Source organism: Balaenoptera borealis (genome assembly GCF_965194805.1).
Source record: "Balaenoptera borealis genome assembly, chromosome: 5".
Lineage (NCBI taxonomy): Eukaryota > Metazoa > Chordata > Mammalia > Artiodactyla > Balaenopteridae > Balaenoptera > Balaenoptera borealis.
This window is the reverse complement of record NC_138862.1, coordinates 104,057,225-104,077,922: the sequence shown is the minus strand read 5'-3', so window position 1 is coordinate 104,077,922 and position 20,698 is coordinate 104,057,225. Positions and strand designations below refer to the sequence as shown.

At 40.0% G+C, this 20,698-nt stretch overlaps 2 protein-coding genes across 4 annotated transcripts in view; one reads left to right on the top strand and one right to left on the bottom strand.

Moving 5' to 3' along the window:
* Positions 1–20,698, bottom strand: part of B3GALNT1 (beta-1,3-N-acetylgalactosaminyltransferase 1 (Globoside blood group)) — a 646,348-nt gene that overhangs the window by 548,882 nt on the left and 76,768 nt on the right. The window contains exon 10 of one of the 3 annotated variants that reach the window (XM_082394182.1): positions 17,843–17,941. The exons of 1 other annotated variant lie outside the window; for it this stretch is intronic. The gene's annotated coding sequence lies outside the window, so the exon portion shown is untranslated. Of the gene's footprint in view, positions 1–17,371; positions 17,942–20,698 lie in introns of all 3 variants that reach the window. One more of the 3 variants, XM_082394180.1, reaches the window with a different exon arrangement.
* The window catches only part of PPM1L (protein phosphatase, Mg2+/Mn2+ dependent 1L), a gene marked incomplete at its 5' end in the record, with an annotated part of 311,535 nt that overhangs the window by 265,719 nt on the left and 25,118 nt on the right, over positions 1–20,698 (top strand). The window lies entirely within an intron of this gene.

Sequence of the window (20,698 nt, the reverse complement as noted above, 5' to 3'; positions counted from 1 at the left end):
ACTTCTAAAATCTTAAGGCAAGCTAACTGTAAAATGTGGTCAACCTAGAAAAGACAAGATACTGCATAACTCAAGTTTATACTCTGAAGTATTCTAGTGCTTCAAACTATTTGAACATGTACTTAAGTCCTGAAATCTTATGTAGTCAAATTTGTTCATTATTCTTTTTTTTATTCAAACAGAAATTCAAAAAATTATAATCATCCTCATCAGTTCACTCAGTCCCATGTAACTAATTTTTTTTTCATCTTGATCTTTTGTTAGCACTTTTATGAATTAATCAGTTTTCCATTAGAGTTCTGAAAATGCTTATTCATTCAGTTCAGCAGTATAGTCAGTTACCAGAAACCTGTACTTGTCATAGTCTTTTCCATGAATTCCTTGAAGATGAAACCCTTTTATAGGAACATATTTGCAAAAGCATCAGAGTACACCCAGAACTGTCTGTAAATGACAAAAGACTTAAAAATGACCATGGTTAAAGATTTGATGAAAGTTCATAATAATGCAATTGACAAGGAAATTTAGTTATTTCTGAGATATACATTTTAAAGTAATAACTAGAATTATGACTTATAACATTACACCTGAACATATAAGATTTTTAGAAATTTCATGTAATGTCTGAAACATATATATTAACATATTTCCATACAAATAACCCAATGAAAGTTTAGTATTAGTTGTTTTGTTTGTTTGTTTGTTTGTTTATACTGCAGGTTCCTATTAGTCATCAGTTTTATACACAACAGTGTATAAATGTCAATCCCAATCGCCCAATTCAGCACACCACCATCCCCACCCCACTGCGGTTTTCCCCCACTTGGTGTCCATATGTTTGTTCTCTACATCTGTGTCTCAACTTCTGCCCTGCAAACCAGTTCATCTGTACCATTTTTCTAGGTTCCACATACATGCATTAATATATTTGTTTTTCTCTTTCTGACTTAACTTCACTCTGTATGACAGTCTCTAGATCCATCCACGTCTCAACAAATGACCCAATTTTGTTCCTTTTTATGGCTGAGTAATATTCCATTGTATATATGTACCACAACTTCTTTATCCATTCATCTGTTGTTGGGCATTTAGGTTGCTTCCATGACCTGGCTATTGTAAACAGTGCTGCAGTGAACATTGGGGTGCATGTGTCTTTTTGAATTATGGTTTTCTCTGGGTATATGCCCAGTAGTGGGATTCCTGGATCATATAGTAATTCTATTTTTAGTTTTTTAAGGGACCTCCCTACTGTTCTCCATAGTGCCTGTATCAATTTACATTCCCACCAACAGTGCAAGAGGGTTCCCTTTTCTGCACACCTTGTCCAGCATTTGTTGTTTGTAGATTTTCTGATGATGCCTATTCTGACTGGTGTGAGGTGATACCTCATTGTAGTATTGATTTGCATTTCCCTAATAATTAGTGACGTTGAGCAGCTTTTCATGTGCTTCTTGGCCATCTGTATGTCTTCTTTGGAGAAATGTCTATTTAGGTCTTCTGCCCATTTTTGGATTGGGTTGTTTCTTTCTTTAATATTGAGCTGCATGAGCTGTTTATATATTTTGGAGATTAATCCTTTGTCTGTTGACTCGTTTGCAAATATTTTCTCCCATTCTGAGGGTTGTCTTTTCGTCTTGTTTATGGTTTCCTTTGCTGTGCAAAAGCTTTGAAGTTTCATTAGGTCCCATTTGTTTATTTTTATTTATATTTCCATTACTCTAGGAGGTGGATCAAAAAAGATCTTGCTGTGATTTATGTCAAAGAGTGTTCTTCCTATGTTTTCCTCTAAGAGTTTTATAGTGTCCGGTCTTACATTTAGGTTTTGAATCCATTTTGAGTTTATTTTTGTGTATGGTGTTAGGGAGTGTTCTAATTTCATTCTTTTACATGTAGCTGTCCAGTTTTCCCAGCACCACTTATTGAAGAGACTGTCTTTCCTCCATTATATATCCTTGTCTCCTTTGTCATAGATTAGTTGACCCTAGGTGTGTGGGTTTATCTCTGGGCTTTCTATCTTGTTCCATTGATCTATGTTTCTGTTTTTGTGCCAGTACCATATTGTCTTGATTACTATAGCTTTGTAGTATAGCCTGAAGTCAGGGAGTCTGATTCCTCCAGCTCCGTTTTTTTCCCTCAAGACTGCTTTGGCTATTCGGGGTCTTTTGTGTCTCCATACAGATTTTAAGATGATTTGTTCTAGTTCCGTAAAAAATGCCATTGGTAATTTGATAGGGATTGCATTGAATCTGTAGATTGCTTTGGGTAGTATAGTCATTTTCACAATATTGATTCTTCCAATCCAAGAACATGGTATATCTCTCCATCTGTTGGTATCATCTTTAATTTCTTTCATCAGTGTCTTATAGTTTTCTGCATACGGGTCTTTTGTCTCCCTAGGTAGGTTTATTCCTAGGTATTTTATTCTTTTTGTTGCAATGGTAAGTGGGAGTGTTTCCATAATTTCTCTTTCAGATATTTCATCATTAGTGTATAGGAATGCAAGAGATTTCTGTGCATTACTTTTGTATCCTGCTACTTTTCCAAATTCATTGATTAGCTCTAGTAGTTTTCTGGTGGCATTTTTAGGATTCTCTATGTATAGTATCATGCCATCTGCAAACAGTGACAGTTTTACTTCTTCTTTTCCAATTTGTATTCCTTTTATTTCTTTTTCTTCTCTGATTGCTGTGGCTAGGACTTCCAAAACTATGTTGAATAATAGTGGTGAGAGTGGACATCCTTGTCTTGTTCCTGATCTTAGAGGAAATGCTTTCAGTTTTTCACCGTTGAGAAGGATGTTTGCTGTGGGTTTGTCATATATGGCCTTTATTATGTTGAGGTAGGTTCCCTCTATGCCCACTTTCTGGAGAGTTTTTGTCATAAATGGGTGTTGAATTTTGTCAGAAGCTTTTTCTGCATCTACTGAGATGATCATATGGTTTTTCTTCTTCAGTTTGTTAATATGGTGTATCACATTGATTGATTTGCATATATTGAAGAATCCTTGCATCCCTGGGATAAATCCCACTTGATCATGGTGTATAATCCTTTTAATGTGTTGTTGGATTCTGTTTGCTAGTGTTTTGTTGAGGATTTTTGCATCTATATTCATCAGTGATATTGGTCTGTAATTTTCTTTTTTTGTAGTATCTTTGTCTGGTTTTGGTATCAGGGTGATGGTGGCCTCATAGAATGAGTTTGGGAGTGTTCCTTCCTCTGCAATTTTTTGGAAGAGTTTGAGAAGGATGGGTGTTGGCTCTTCTCTAAATGTTTGATAGAATTCACCTGTGAAGCCATCTGGTCCTAGATTTTTGTTTGTTGGAAGATTTTAAATCACAGTTTCAATTTCATTACTTGTGATTGGTCTGTTCATATTTTCTATTTCTTCCTGGTTCAGTCTTGGAAGGTTATACCTTTCTAAGAATTTGTCCATTTCTTCCAGGTTGTCCATTTTATTGGCACAGAGTTGCTTGTAGTAGTCTCTTAGGATGCTTTGTATTTCTGCAGTGTCTGTTGTAACTTCTCCTTTTTCATTTCTAGTTTTATTGATTTGAGTCCTCTCCCTCTTTTTCTTGATGAGTCTGGCTAATGGTTTATCAATTTTGTTTATCTTCTCAAAGAACCAGCTTTTAGTTTTATTGATCTTTGCTATTGTTTTCTTTGTTTCTATTTCATTTATTTCTGCTCTGATCTTTATGATTTCTTTCCTTCTGCTAACTTTGGGTTTTGTTTGTTCTTCTTTCTCTAGTTCCTTTAGGTGTAAGGTTAGATTGTTTGAGATTTTTCTTGTTTCTTGAGGTAGGCTTATATAGCTATAAACTTCCCTCTTAGAACTGCTTTTGCTGTATCCCATAGGTTTTGGATCATCGTGTTTTCATTGTCATTTGTCTCTAGGTATTTTTTGATTTCCTCTTTGATTTCTTCAGTGATCTCTTGGTTATTTAGTAACGTATTGTTTAGCCTCCATGTGTTTGTGTTTTTTACATTTTTTTCCCTGTAATTCATTTCTAATCTCATAGCATTGTGGTCAGAAAAGATGCTTGATATGATTTCAATTTTCTTAAATTTACTGAGGCTTGATTTGTGACCCAAGATGTGATCTATCCTGGAGAATGTTCCGTGCCCACTTGAGAAGAAAGTGTAATCTGCTGTTTTTGGATGGAATGTCTTATAAATATCAATTAAATCTATCTGGTCTATTGTGTCATTTAAAGCTTGTGTTTCCTTATTTATTTTCATTTTGGATGATCTGTCCATTGATTTAAGTGAGGTGTTAAAGTCCCCCACTATTATTGTGTTACTCTCGATTTCCTCTTTTAGAGCTGTTAGCAGTTGCCTTATGTATTGAGGTGCTCCTATGTTGGGTGCATATATATTTATAATTGTTATATCTTCTTCTTGGATTGATCCCTTGATCATTATGTAGTGTCCTTCCTTGTCTCTTGTAACATTCTTTATTTTAAAGTCTATTTTATCTGATATGAGTATAGCTACTCCAGCTTTGTTTTGATTTCCATTTGCATGGAATGTCTTTTTCCATCCCCTCACTTTCAGTCTGTATGTGTCCCTAGGTCTGAAGTGGGTCTCTTGTAGACAGCATATATATGGATCTTGTTTTTGTATCCATTCAGCAAGCCTGTGTCTTTTGGTTGGAGCATTTAATCCATTCACATTTAAGGTATTTATCGATATGTATGTTCCTATGACCATTTTCTTAATTGTTTTGGGTTTGTTTTTGTAGGTCCTTTTCTTCTCTTGTGTTTCCCACTTAGAGAAGTTCCTTTAGCATTTGTTGTAGAGCTGGTTTGGTGGTGCTGAATTCTCTTAGCTTTTGCTTGTCTGTAAAGCTCTTGATTTCTCCATTGAATCTGAATGAGATCCTTGCCAGGTAAAGTAATCTTGGTTGTAGGTTCTTCCCTTTCATCTCTTTAAGTATATCATGCCACTCCCTTCTGGCTTGTAGAGTTTCTGCTGAGAAATCAGCTGTTAACCTTATGGGAGTTCCCTTGTATGTTATTTGTCGTTTTTCCCTTGCTGCTTTCATTAATTTTTCTTTGTCTTTAATTTTTGCCAATTTGATTACTATGTGTCTCAGTCTGTTTCTCCTTGGGTTTATCCTGTATGGGACTCACTGCACTTCCTAGACTTGGGTGGCTATTTCTTTCCCATGTTAGGGAAATTTTTGACTGTAATCTCTTCAAATATTTTCTCAGGTCCTTTCTCTCTCTCTTCTCCTTCTGGGACCCCTATAATGTGAATGTTGTTGCGTTTAATGTTGTCCCAGAGGTCTCTTAGGCTGTCTTCATTTCTTTGCATTCTTTTTTCTTTATTCTGTTCCGCAGCAGTGAATTCCACCATTCTGTCTTCCAGGTCACTTATCCGTTCTTCTTCCTCAGTTATTCTGCCATTGATTCCTTCTAGTGTAGCTTTCATTTCAGTTATTGTATTGTTCATCTCTGTTTGTTTGTTCGTTAATTCTTCTAGGTCTTTGTTAAACATTTCTTGCATCTTCTCTATCTTTGCCTCCATTCTTTTTTCGAGGTCCTGGATTGTCTTCACTATCATTATTCTGAATTCTTTTTCTGGAAGGTTGCCTATCTCCACTTCATTTAGTTGTTTTTCTGGGGTTTTATCTTGTTCCTTTATCTGGTACATAGCCCTCTGCCTTTTCATCTTGTCTTTCTTTCTGTGAATGTGGTTTTTGTTCCACAGGCTGCAGGATTGTAGTTCTTCTTGCTTCTGCTGTCTGCCCTCTGGTGGATGAGGCTGTCTAAGAGGCTTGTGTAAGTTTCCTGATGGGAGGGACTGGTGGTGGGTAGAGCTGACTGTTGCTGTGGTGGGCAGAGCTCAGTAAAACTTTAATCCACTTGACTGCTGATGGGGCTGGGTTCCCTCCCTGTTGGTTGTTTGGCCTGAGGCACCCCAACACTGGAGACTACCTGGGCTCTTTGGTGGGGCTAATGACAGACTCTGGGAGGGCTCACACCAAGGAGTACTTCCCAGAACTTCTGCTGCCAGTGTACTTGTCTGCAAGGTGAGCCACAGCCACCCCCCGCCTCTGCAGGAGACCCTCCAACACTAGCAGGTAGGTCTGGTTCAGTCTCCCCTGGGGTCACTGCTCCTTCCCCTAGGTCCCGATGCGCACAATACTTTGTGTGTGCCCTCCAAGAATGGAGTCTCTATTTCCCCCAGTCCTGTCAAAGTTCTTCAGTCAAATCCCACTAGGCTTCAAAGTCTGATTCTCTAGGAATTCCTCTTCCCGTTGCCGGACCCCCAGGTTGGGAAGCCTGACGTGGGGCTGAGAACCTTCACTCCAGTGGGTGGACTTCTGTGGTATAAGTGTTCTTCAGTCTGTGAGTCACCCACCCAGCAGTTATGGGATTTGATTTTTCTGTGATTGCGCCCTTCCTACCGTCTCATTGTGGCTTCTCCTTTGTCTTTGGATGTGGGGTATCTTTTTTGGTGAGTTCCAGTGTCTTCCTGTCGATGATTGTCCAGCAGCTAGTTGTGATTCTGGTGTTCTCACAAGAGGGAGTGAGAGCATGTCCTTCTACTCCGCCATCTTGGTTCCTGGTCCTGTTCATTATTTAATTTCTTCAGTGGGACACAATACTTTTTTCCTTCTTAACTTTATAAGCAATTGAGAAATAAAACAAAGGAGACAATCAAGTAGCAATCAAAATAACAGCTTCATTTTGATAAAGCTGATTGAGGAACCTGATTTTAACATGACCAGGCATTTCAGGGAAGGGGAAATAGAAATATCTCTTTAAAAGCTGCTCAACCTCATTACTGATCAAGCAAATGCAAATTAAAACCACCATGAGACACCATTTTATCCATATCAGATTAGCAAAAAGTAAAAAGCTGGCAATATAAAGTGTTGCTAAAGATGTGGAGCAACAAGAGTTCTGCAGTTGAGCATGTGATTTGGTAGAAGCACTTTGAAAAATAATTTGGCACTGTTTAGCAAAGTTGAAAATGTGCACATGCCATGACCCAACAGACCCATCTTCTGGGTTTTTTTCTTAGAGAAATGTGTATATTTGTATCAGAAGACATGTGCAAGAATATTTGTAGTCACTTGCTTATAATTAGAAAAGAAAAACTGGAAGCAAAAATACTTATCACCAGGAAAATGGATAAATAAATATGGTATGTACAATTAAAGGAGTACAATAAATCAGTGAAAATGAACGGATTACAGCTACATATGTCAACATAGGTAAATCTCAAGAATATAATATTAGATGAAAAAAGCAAGTTGAAGAAGAATATATAAAGAAGGGTTCTATTTTTGAAAAGTTAAAACATGACTAAACTAAACAATATATTCCTTAGAGAGCCATCCTTATGTGATTAAACTGTAATGAAAAGCAAGGGAATTGGAAAGACCAACTTCAGGGTGGGAGGGAACAGGAGGAGGTCAGGGAAGGGCATGCTAAAGTCTTCCCAGTCACTCTGGCGGTGCAGCCTTAGCGCACTGCACTGGTTTTGTAGGATATTTAGATTGCCTTTGGCTGTTGTGGTGCCTAATTGACGTTTTTGTTAGGTCTGAGTATCCTTGATAAGAAAAAGAAAAGGATCTTCTTTTGTTGGTGTGGAGAGAGGAGTTTCAAGCTCCACAACCTCCAGGCAACTGCCCAGACTCCCATCACTCTGGTATCTCATTTACCTATAATTCTTCCATAAATAAGTTTGTGGATTCCTGGCCCACAATAAGGGAAATATCTTTTAATGACTAACAAACAATAAAAATCTGAAACACAAGGGAAAAAGTCTATACCTTTTTCTATTAAGTGATGAATGAGTTGGCCCTCCTTTGGCACTTGTCAGAACCTCCTGTGGTAGTCAGAACTGTAAGATGGTCCCAAGATTCCAGCACCCTGGTGTACACACCCTGTATAATTCCCTCCCCTTGAGTGTGGGAGGGACGTGCAAATATGCTGGGCTAGTGGCTCCCTTTTGGGCTATTTCATATGAGCAAGGTGATGGGGCAGTCATCGCCTACTACTCCTGCTGGCTTTGAAGCTACCACGTTGTAAGAGGCCCGTGTGACCAGGAACTAAGGGTGACCTCTAGGAGTTGACAGGGACCCCACCCCCACCCCACCAACAGCCAACAATAAAATGAGAACCTCAGTCCTATAACTTCAAGGAACTGAATTCTGCCATCAGCTTGAATGAGCTTGGAGAGGACACCAAGGTCCAGATGAGAACCACAGTTCTGTTGATACCTTGGCTGCACCCTTGGGAGACTCTTGAGCAGAGGACCCAGTAGAGCTATGCCCAGACTTCTGGGACCCAAATAAATTGTGCAGTAATAAATGTGTGTTGTTTTAAGCTGCTGAATTTGCAATAAATTGTTACACAGCAAGGGAAAATGACTACACCCCCTATTATTGTGTCTAACTGCTGCAAAGCCTAGGCTGCCAACCTGTTTTGGCCCTCCTTTCTTTCCTTTTCTCACATTTCCATAAAGTTATCAGTTTCTCGGTCCAAGCCAGAATTGATATCCTCTTTGATCATGAAAAAGAAAAAAGAATGCCACAGTTTAAAGCCTGTACTCCAGACATCCTGCCTCCGCCTCTCCCCAAGAAACACCCTCATCATGTGCCAGAGACAGGCTGCCGACACTAGCACTGCTCACTAGGCAAGACAAGTCAAATGTCCTTCCTTTTCTCCTACCTTTCCCTTTCTTCCCTTCCTTCAGGAACATTTTTTGAGCAGAAGCTCTGCTATGTCCCATGCTTGCAGAGATAAAGACAATGCAGTCTTTTTAAGGAGCTCACTATTTAATGGTGGAGACAAATTACCACATGGTAATTTCTGTGCTCTTCGACTAGCAGCTCAAGAGTGGGAGAGAGAAGAAGGTAATTATGCTGGAATCTCTTCCTTTCCCTGTGGTCACACACCCACTCTCTCCATTTTCTCATACACACTCATTAGCATCCTATAAAAATAAAATCTTTGGGTTCAGTAGAGGTTGATTCTCTGTTTGAATCACTAAGTTGCTGTTCAGAAGTGACGAGTTTCTTTTAAACTGATTTATGAATCATTGCGTAGAAGGAGAGCAGGTTGTGGAGGAAGCAGATTTGGTGTTTAGGCCTGCATTTCCCTGTAAGTTTGAGCCAGGCCATTGATGATATCTTTTGTGCTTTCCAAGGGTGGAGTTTGTTTATCCTAAGTCAGTTGAATGTGATTTCGGAAACACCATCCTGAAACATTAAAAGTGGCAGGAGTACAAAACAATCATTTGTCACTAATGCCTGCAGCTGCTACTGTGGCTGATGCTTCTAGTTTTATAATTAGAGTTTTTTACGCTCGCAGCGCGTCTTAAATACAGAAATGCCGCGTTCAACAGGACGTCACTCATCAGCTCTTCTGACAATTACGTATTCTAGATTGCAGCAGCATATCTGGGCAATTTCAACCAAAGTTAGATGAATGTGAGGAAAATAAGTTGCTGCCATCCGAAGGAATTTGTTTACAAGTACTTAGAATTTCAAGTTAAAATGGGGTCCTTTCAAAGTCCCTGGATCACAGTTAAGGAAAAGCAAGCACAGAACTAAGCAAACCCAAACATTTCTTCTACTCTTTTAAACCTCAAACCTATGTCAAGTTACTTAGAGGTGGCATTTCTAAAAAAAAAAAAAACAAACCCAAAAAACAAAAACAATATAAAAACAGTGATAGAAAAGAGCTTAATGTTGGCCTTTGGCTCAAGGACTGGTTTTATTGCTGTCCTCTTAGCAATGTTCTGAAATAAATTGCTTGATGCCTCTGTGGAGGGAACATTCAGAAGGTGAAGAGGCCCCCAGAGGCATTCTGTTGTTTAGGATTGAGCTTTCCTGACTGTGCTCCGTAAGATATCACATAAAAGTCCACTTAGGTCGATCCTTTCATTTCGCTTCACAGTGATCATTTTGCTCTCCAAGCTTCAACTACAGACACCGTTACTGATGTTGCAACCGTCTGCATCTCCGTCTGCATTTGACTTCAGTTGGATAAGTGTGGCCATGTGCTACCATACATGCAGAAACTAGAATGAAGGGGGAAGAGAGAGGCAGCCTCTGCACAACACATACAGTCCAGATTGAGGGGGACCATGTAACCAGCTGCAGAAAGGGCGAGACAATGAAAGGAAGCATCACAGACTCCCAGCTGGGGTGCTTAGCTTCTAGCTGACAATTACATTACTTCTACCAGATTTAGTTTTCTAGAGGAACAGATTTGGTGTCTGACACCACATTTTGCTTCTTAGCAAAGATTATTCAGGATCTCAGGAGATGCCAGAGTAACTTGAAGTATACGTGCTTGTTTTCTTTTTATTTATCTGTAAAACAGCTTCATTGATACATAATTCAAAGACCATAAAATATATGCTTTTGATGTGTCCAAGTCAGTGGTTCACTCTTCAATTTTAGAATATTTTCATCACCCTCAAAAGAAACCCTGTACCCTTTAGTAGCCATTCCCTGTTCTTCCACCTCCGTACCCTCCAGCCCTAGGCAACCACTAAACTACTTTCTATCTTTGTAAGTTTGCCTGTTTTGGACATTTCATATACATGGAGTCAATTTGAGATCTCTTGTGGCTGGTTTCTCTCATTTAGCACAATGATGTTTTCAAAGTTCATCTGTGTTATAGCATCTAACAGTCCTCCATTCCTTCTTATAGCTTAATAATATTCCATTGTATGGATATCCACATCTTGTTTATCCATTCATCAATTGATGGACAATTAGGTTGTTTCCACTGTTGAGATATTATGAATACCCAGTATGTAAACTACGTACAAGTTTTTGTGTGGACATATTTTCATTTCTCTTAGGTGTATACCTAGGAGTGCAGTTGCTGGGTCTCATGATAACTCCATGTTTAACTTTTTCAGAAACTACTAAACTGTTTTCCAAAGTGGTTGCATCATTTCACATTCCTACCAGAAATGTATGAGGGTTCCAATTTCTCCACATCCTTGCCAACAGATGTTATTGTCTATTTAATTTTACCTGTCATAGTAGGTATGAAGAGGTATCTTACTGTGGATTTCCATTTCCCTAATGTTGAGCATCTTTCTATGTGTCTATTGGCCATTTGTACATCTTCTTTGGAGAAAAGTTTGCCCACTTTAAAATTGGATTGTCTTTTTATTGTTGAGTTGTAAACGTTTTTTATGTATTCTAGATACAAATTCCTTGTCAGATATATGCTTTGCAAATATTTTCTCCCATTCTGTGGGTTGTCTTTCCCTTATTTGTTGATGTCCTTTGAAGCCAAAGGTTTTTAATTTTGAAGTCCAATTTATCTATCACTTGTGTTTTGCTGTTATATCTAAGAAACCATTGCCTAATACAAGGTTACAAAGGTTTACCCCTATGTTTTCTTCTGAGAGTTTCATTGTTTTAATTCTTAGATCTATGACCCATTTTAAGTTAATTTTTGTATATAGTGTGAGGTAAGGATCCACATGGATCCATCTTATTTGTAGCACATGTGGTTATCCAGTTGTCCCACCACTTGAAGAAACTACTTTTCCCCCATTGAATTATCTTGGCGCTCTTGTCAAAAATCAATTGACCATAAGAATAAGGGTTTATTTTTGACACTCAATTCTATTCCATTGATTCGTATGTCCATCTTTATGTCAATATCACACTTTTTTTTTAAACGTTTCTTTAATTAATTTATTTTATTTATATTTATTTTTTGGCTGTGTTGGGTCTTCATTTCTGTGCGAGGGCTTTCTCCAGTTGCGGAGAGCGGGGGCCACTCTTCATCGCGGTGCGCGGGCCTCTCACTGTCGCAGCCTCTCTTGTTGCGGAGCACAGGCTCCAGACACGCAGGCTCAGTAGTTGTGGCTCACGGGCTTAGTTGCTCCGCGGCATGTGGGATCTTCCCAGACCAGGGCTCGAACCCGTGTCCCCTGCATTGGCAGGCAGACTCTCAACCACTGCGCCACCAGGGAAGCCCAATATCGCACTTTGATTACTGTAGCTTTGTAGTAACTTGTGAAGTTGAGAAGTCTGAGTCCTCCAACTTGTTCATTTTTTAACATGGCTATTCTGGGTCCTTTGTACTACCATATCAATTTTAGAAGCAGCTTGCCAATTTCTGGCCCCCCAAAAACAGCTGTATGTAAATCAGTGAAATTATTACGCTCCCTCACACCATACACAAAGATAAACTCAAAATGGCTTGAAGACCTAAATATAAGACATGACACCATAGAACTCCTAGAAGAGAACATAGGCAAAACATTCTCAGACATAAATCGTAGCAATATTTTCTTAGGTCAGTCTCCCTAGGCAAAGGAAATAAAAGCAAAAATTAACAAGTAGGACCTAATCGATCTTAAAAGCTTTTGCACAGCAAAGGAAACCATCAACAAAAAGACAACCTACTGAATGAGAGAAATTATTTGCAAATGGTGACTGACAAGGGCTTAATATCCAAAATACAACTCATACAACTCAATACCAAAAAAAAAAAAAACCCAATCAAAAAATGGGCAGAAGACCTAAGCAGACACCTCTCCAAACAAGACATACAGATGACCAACAGGCACATGAAAAGATGCTCAACGTTGCTAATTATTAGAAAAATGCAAATCAAAACTATAATGAGGTATCACCTCACACCGGTCAGAATGGCCATCATTAAAAAGTCTACAAATAATAAATGCTGGGAAGGGTTTGGAGAAAAGGCAACCCTCCTACACTGTTAGTGAGAATGTAAATTGGTGTAGCCACTATGGAAAACAGTATGGAGGTTCCTTAAAAATCTAAAATAGAGCTACCATATGATCCAGCAATCCCACTCCTGGGCATATATCCAGAAAAGAGGCAAATTAATATGAAAAGATACATGCACCCCAGTGTTCATAGCAGCACTGTTTACAATAGCCAGGACATGGAAACAACCCAAGTCCCAGCAACAGACAATTGGTTAAGAAGATGTGGTGTACACACACACACAAAAAATGGAATATTAGCCATAAAAAAGAAGGAAATATTGTTATTTGGAGCAACATGGATAGACCTAGAGAATATCATATTAAGTGAAGTAAGTCAGAGAAAGGCAAATATAATATCACTTGTATGTGGAATCTAAAAAATAATACAAATGAATCTATATACAAAACAGGAACAGACTCACAGACATAGAAAACCAACTTATGATTACCGAAAGGGATGGGGGAGGGACAATTTAGGTGTGTGGGACTAACAAACTACTATACATAAAATAGATAAGCAACAAGTATTTACTGTATAGCACAGAGAAGTATATTCAGTATCTTGTAATAAATCTATAATGGAAATTAATCTGAAAAATATATAACTGAATCACTTTGCTGTATACCTGAAACTAACACAATATTGTTAATCTACTATATTTCAATTAAAAAAAACCAAACAAATGCTGCATAGTAGGTATATGGATATTTGTTACATTTTATGTTTTATCCTTGAGGGAAATACTCAACAATAAACATAAATAAAATCTTTTTTAAAGAAATGTCATCAAGACTGGTTTTCACACAAGCCTGAAGGAGCCCAAAGAAGGAACTCACTGAGGAATTAAGAGAAGAGAGCCTGAAAGTGCCATTGGATGTAATTTACATTCACTCATTAACAGATGATATTTAACTGCCTTCTAGGTGCACTGACAAGAGTCTGCCCTGCCCTGAACTGGGTGCTCACTCTTTGGTGAAGGGTCCAACAAGTAAGCAGGTGTGTGTGGAATAGCTTCAAGAGAGCTAAGTGCTAAGTGCTAGGGGAACTTTCACAAAAGAAGGGCTTTTAATCCACAGTTGGTGGGGAAGAGCTGGGAAGACTTCTCAAAGAAGGTACTATCTTAGCTGAGCTTTATAAAGAATGAATAGGAGTTGGTAGGGAGGTGTTTCATGCGGGGTAAAGTGTACTTGACAAACCAGTTTGTAACCAGTCTAGAGGTCAGGGAACAATGTAGTGAGTGGTGCAAAAGGACACTTGGAGGTCACATAGGCCATGCAAAGGGATGGATTTAAATCCCATAGACTGTTGTTTTTTGGAGGATCTTAAGATGAGGAAATGACAGGGCAGAAAGGCAGTGATTATAACGTTTAAGATTCTGGCCTCTGGAGCCAAGGGCTGGAGTCTGGTATCAAATTCTGTCTCTGAAACTTACTACCTGTGTCACCTTAGACATGTTCCTTAAGTTCTCTGTGCTTCGGTTTCCTCATCTGTAGAATGGAGATATGTATCTCACAAGCTGTTCTCAGCTTTAAATAAGTTCATTCATGTCAAGCACTTACTTAGAAGTATGTCTGACCACAGAAAAAGTGCTTAGCAATTGCTAGGAAGTTCAAGCAATTTTTATGTAAAGATGAGATAATGTTTTAAAAAGATGGCTGTGTATGGGGTGGAGATGGGCCTGGGAGTGGGAAGGTTGCAGGCCAAGAGGCCTTTCTTTAGTCAAGGTGTGGGCCTAGGAGCAGCGGTGTCAGCGTCGCCTGGGAACTTGTTAGGAATGCAGATTTTCTGGAATAGGGCCTAGCAATGTAGGGTTCAGCAAGCCCTCCAGGTGAATCTTATGTGCACCCAAGTCAAAGCACTGGTGTAACTGAGATGAGAAACTGATTAAAACATAACTATGTGGAGGGCTCCTTGTGGCCTACATACCAAACACTTAATCGTTTAAGCAACGAATCAGATGTTATCCGTATTTTACAGATGAAGAAACCAAGGCTCAGAAAGGCTAAGGTCCTTACTCATAACCACACAGCTATTTAGTAGAAACCCTAGGAATCAGACCCCAAACTGATGCTTTTAGCCACTATGTTCTTCTTCTCCTAATCAGAGAGTGCCAAGAGGAAAGGGGGAATTTCAAAGATAGTAAAGTGATAGAATTAACAAGACTTGCTGGGTAATTAGCTCTGGGCACAGAGGGAGGTGTCAATGTTGACTCCTAGGTCTCTGAATTTGGATTAATGTTGATGCCATTCTCTGATTCAGGCTAAATCAATAGGGAGCAAGGGTAAAGCAAAGACATTTTAAAATTAATTTTTAAATGTTTAAAATAAACTTCTGAGGTCTCTGTAGGAAAACAGAGTGCAGAGTCCTGATAGGTTGGATATTCGAGCTGGAAATACAGATTTGGCAGACAGAAGGATACCGGCGGGTGTGGCTGCAGGTGGGGATGTGGCTGGGACCATCCTAGGCAAGTACAGAAGAAGACAGGAAAGGGGACCAAGGACAGGATGCTGGGAAACCAGTGGAAGAAGAAACTTCTGCAAAGTAGACTGTAAAAGGACGCTGAGCAGAGATAAAGGAGGAAAGGAAAAGAGGAGGGGCCCAGAAATCTAGGAGAAAATCAGCTCCAGGTTGGCAGATTAAGAGGGGCTAGATTAGCATCAGCTGTTACTAAGAATCCCGGCCATACTGCAAAGCAGAATCTGATAACCATCCCTTTTCCTACCGTCCTTCCCCTGTGAGTAAACTAGGGTACATGACACCAAAGACAGAAAGGCTCCCCCAGATGGCAGAATGTTAGGAGAGGGTGCCCTAAGCCTGAGGCGGTCATTAATAAAAAATTATCAGCGTGCTGACAGAATGTCAGTGCGCATGCCCTACAAAATTTTAACTGGGGGGATTGTACGCCTTAACATGCGACTCCATGTAATAGCAGTAATCTTGATGGACTCTGGTCAGTGTGGATTCAGGGAGGTCATCTGTACTAATAGAAGTCTAATTCATCACATTGAATGGACTTGTGGTTTTATATTACACTCACAGTGCCATTAAGCATTTATAGTGATCATTTGCTTATTGTTTACTCATCTCAATTCTAGCCTCAGAGCCACCACACAGAAAACAAAACACCTAATTATACAGTCTAACAGCAGTTCACATGTGAAAGGGCGGATATGGATTTGAAGTCTCACACAAAGGGAAATAACACTTATTGAGTGTTCCTCATGGCCAACATTTTACAGAGGTTATCTCATTGTGTCCTGTGAAGCACCCTCTCAGGCAGTTATGCGAAAGAGCCAGATTTAGTGAGCAAATGAGGAAGTTGAGTTTCAGAGGGCTAATAGCTTGCCAAGGCCAGGGTCATACAACTAGTAAATAAGGAGCTAAGATTTGAAACTCCTGCCCATCTCACGCCAAAGCTTAATTATTTCCACTAATGATGCCAAAATGGAATCATATGAAATCAACCTGCACGCCTTAGAATGATGTCATAACATTCAAATAAATAAGGTACGTGAAAGCACTTAGACAAGAAAGCTATATGCAAGCAGGATATTTTTAATTTCCACTATTAACATCAAAAGTAGTATCTGAAAGCATAAAAGACACTTCACAATAATCTCTAAAAGTACATTCTTGATGGCCCCCCAAGAAAAGAATTTTAATATATTACCATTTTCTCTTGACTTTGCTGTTTATCACTACCCCTAGAGCTCATTTTTATACATACCATTTTGTGGAAACCATCTCCCCACTCTACTATCAGACATACACCCCATAGCATTTCTCCCTTCCTGGCTATTCTGCTAGGATAGAGGGCAGTACTGGTGAAGAGAAACCAGAAGAGAGTGAGCCTTTAACCTCTCTGCCTCAGCAACTATTTAATAAAAGGATGTGACTTGATTATATTCCTGGTATCAGTACCCCACGCCACCTCCCACCTGTGGCCTCCCTGGGGTCCTGGGAAACCATGGAGAAAAGACTGGGCCCAACCTGGCCCGTGGAAGCTTGGGAAGCTTTCCTGAGCCCCTGCCCGCTGATACCATGAGAGCACACCATGAGCTGTTTCATGCCTATCTCAGACGAAACCTTCCAAACTCTCTCCTGTTTTGCATTTTAAGATAACCTCTCCATCATTTCCCAATCAGCAGCCTGCTCCTGTCACCATTACAGTCATATCTATTAGCAGGAGATACAGAAGTAGGAATTTAGGTATTTAGAGAACCACCAGTTAGAGTCAGACTTGTAGATGGGCCCAAGCTTCCAACAATTTTGCTTCCAAATGTGTTTTTCAAAGCTATATATGTCCTGCCCCATAAACAGAATCCATATATCAAAATCCTAACTTACATGAAATGAAAGAAAGGTGGTCCCTAATGTACTTACTATATTGTAGTCACAACACAGGTTATAGAAACAGCCCCCCGCCTTGAACCAGAAAGGAAGGTTTCCAGAGGTCATTCATTTGGTGTAATCCATCAGACCTCAGAAAAGGAATAGGATGTCAAACAAGACTTCCGAGTAAAAGAACAGGAGAAAGAAATCTTAGGCTAGTAGACTCGTCCGTAAAGACTATATCCCAGTCTCCCTCCTGAAATGGGGACCCAAAATGATTCACCCCCCATTCTGTTTCTTTACCTTCATAAGCTGCAACCGCTGAGGTCCCTTACAGCAGAAATTCAGGCAGGTGAGAGGCTTGTGTTTCTGAGAAGTACTAAGGAAGAATCAGATGCCCTTTATCTGTCTAATTAGGCAAGAGGTCAGGTGTAGTTAAGGCAGAAAGTTCAGGAAGATACCACAGGTGCAAGCTGGCAGTAAAGGTGACCTTGTAGTGATGTGGAAAGGAAACCACAGGGAGCAAACAACCACTGAGCAACAACTATGTGCCAGATAATTTCTCAGGCCTTGCTATGAGTTACTGAAACCAAGAGAGCTTGGTTCACTTGCCTGAGGGCATTTAGCTAGACTGTGAGGCCAGGCTGTCCGATCCAAAGCTCATGTTCCTTCCATGACACTCTTCCCTGTTTTTGTTGATGGCAGCCATGTGTTCTGCATCCTGAAGCAGCAACAGCAACGCTCTGTGATAAGGGTTCAGCCTATTTAGCTCACCTGCTTCTGGTGCCGTCACATCCGAAACAGCTTTTCTGTCAAGGGGCCGTGGAGTGTGAAATTGGGCAACAAGGGTGCTTCAGTAGCATCTTTCTCTGCCTGGGGGAAAAAGGGGAAGAGATAGCAAAGTCTAACAGAGCTGGCCTTTTCTCCTTTTGTCTCTCTTCCACCTCTAATTTTCCCCCAGCCCATTTTATTTTAGGGCTTGAACACAAGAGGCCAATTTTTAAAGTACTTTCTTGTAGTAGTGTCAGTAGATTTAACCAAATGGGTAAAGTGGAGCCCGTCCCTTTGCCCATAAGTGGAAACAATGAAATTGCCTCCATTCCATCCTGTTGGGTTGGGTATCCCAGTATTTTAAAGAGAGTTCTGGGCTTCCCTGGTGGCGCAATGGTTGAGAATCTGCCTGCCAATGCAGGGGACACGGGTTCGAGCCCTGGTCTGGGAAGATCCCACATGCTGCGGAGCAACTAGGCCCATGAGCCACAATTACTGAGCCTGCGCGTCTGGAGCCTGTGCTCCGCAACAAGAGAGGCCGCGACAGTGAGAGGCCCGCGCACCGCGATGAAGAGTGGCCCCCACTTGCCACAACTAGAGAAAGCCCTCGCACAGAAACGAAGACCCAACACAGCCATAAATAAATAAAATAAATAAAATTTAAAAAAAAGAGAGAGTTCCTACTCTCGCTTTGGTTCGTTGTCCATCAGTCAACAGGTCACCCCTGAGCAATTTGTGAACACCCAAAGTGACTCAAAATTTTATTACAAGGACTGTCCTTAGACATAAATGGAGTTAGTCATCACCTACCTGATACACTTTGAAAAACACAAGAAAGATTCCCTTACTCAAATACATAGATCCTACTGGTATATGACAATCCCTGAAATCCTACCATTGCAGATTCCTAACCTTGTGTTGGTAGATCAAGTTTCTATTATTCAGTGTTCACCTAACACCTAGGATCTTCAAACCAAGGTAATAGAAATCCTAAGGCAGACAGGGGTGGGCGGTGGAGCGGATGGTGGAAAGGGAAGGGGTAGAAAAGTGGGAGATTTTGGAGGCTTGGAGCATTGTTGCATTCCGTGTGCAAACAGACCCGAGTAGAGTGGCTCAGTAGACAGAAAAGCCTTAAAGTGTTGGGTGCTGGGGAATGGGGTTAAGGTCCCACACCCAACCCCACTGTCACCCCCAAGGAGGAGAGAGAGTATGAGATCCTCTGAGACAAAATGAGGCCATCTCACAGTTTTGCTTGAGCATGCTTCTCCTTATTGAATAGGTAAGGAACCTAAACTAAGAGAAGTGGCAGGCAATGCAGGAAGCTCTCAAACTTGATGTAACACATGTAGAGTTTTCATGGTTTACATGGTACAGGCCCCCTTGGCCAAAAGGGGAAAGAGGTAATTCTGAGAGAAGTAACTATTGCTTTCAAGTCTCTAGCAAGTTGTTTTGACTGTCTTCACAAGTGCAGAGGGCTTGTTGTGTCTCATCATTTAAAGGCAAGATACTTACAGCTTCTCTTTGTTGTTGATAGAGAAATACTTGCTGAAAGAATGAATCAAAAGAATAGGAGATGCAGGATTCTCATGACATGAATGGGAGAAGTACAAGGCTAAAACTTACCTCATCTCAGAATGATTGGTGTATTTCTCAACTGAATAAGATCATGTCTTGGATGGATATAAATGGCGATTCTTGCTAGGAATACCAGAGTTAAAGTGACTACACAGATCGTTCCATTTTCCCAGTTCCAGGACATCCTAATGGATGATTTTGCCATCTTCAGGACATCCTTCAGGTTTGAACACGTTAGTCTCTTTTGTAGTGCTTTTTGATTTATAGTCTCACACACTCTGAAAGGGTTGTGGCAGTCCAGCCAGCTGATTTAAACATTTCTTGGTTGTCTCCAGTTAATAGGCTGTACATGTGATGTTCTCTTTTATTTTCATCACCAGAAACCACAGAAATAAAAGGGAAATGGTATTTCAGGAAATCTGAATCAAGCTGAGTCAGATTTCCTAAGGAAGAGAAGATCAGAATCTACTTTGACCTGTTCTATCTTAAATACAGAACTACTTTTGGGACAACATTAATTATTTAAGTCAGTGAGGGGGTATAGAGATATTCCGTGATCATCCTCTTTATGCGATATACTTACTGACTTGACATATCTTTATTGATAAGTTGTTCACCTCTGGGGATGGCTGGTTATGAGTGCATATATGGAGTAGTAATATAGGGAGAAACTGGAACTTAAAGATTTGGATTTAAGTACAGAAGACCAGACCCCGTAGAAGTTAATATCGTGGACCTCCGATCCAGGGTACCTGAGTGCAAGTCCCATCTTCTCTCTTTAATACCTGTGTAACCATGGGCAAATTACTTAACCTCTCTGTGTCAGTTCCTCCATCTGTAAGGTGGGGATAATGAGAGTATTAGTAGTTGAGTTGCTGTGAGGACTATGGGAATTAATATGTTTAAAGTACTTAGAACAATGTTTGGTACAGAGTAGATGCTCAATAAACGTGAGCTGTTATTATTATCTTTCAGTAAATGGTGAATTTTACCTAGATAGTTATAGAGTTTGGTTAAGTCAAGCCTGTCTCCTGCTGGTTAAGACATTGCAGAGCTTGGGGGAATTTTTGATGCAGAGTATAGATTCCTTCTTGTTTATCTATTTTTTTTTTTCTCCTTTTTCATGTTTCCTTCAGTCCCTTTGCCTAGTTATTATCAACCTGTGGTCACCAGTCAGGGCATTCTACATGCATTTAATACTGGAAATTCAAAGGGCTTTCAGAGCAGAGATCCATGGTTTTAAGGGATTTCTGTTAAAGCTAGAAAGATACTTGACAAGTCCAT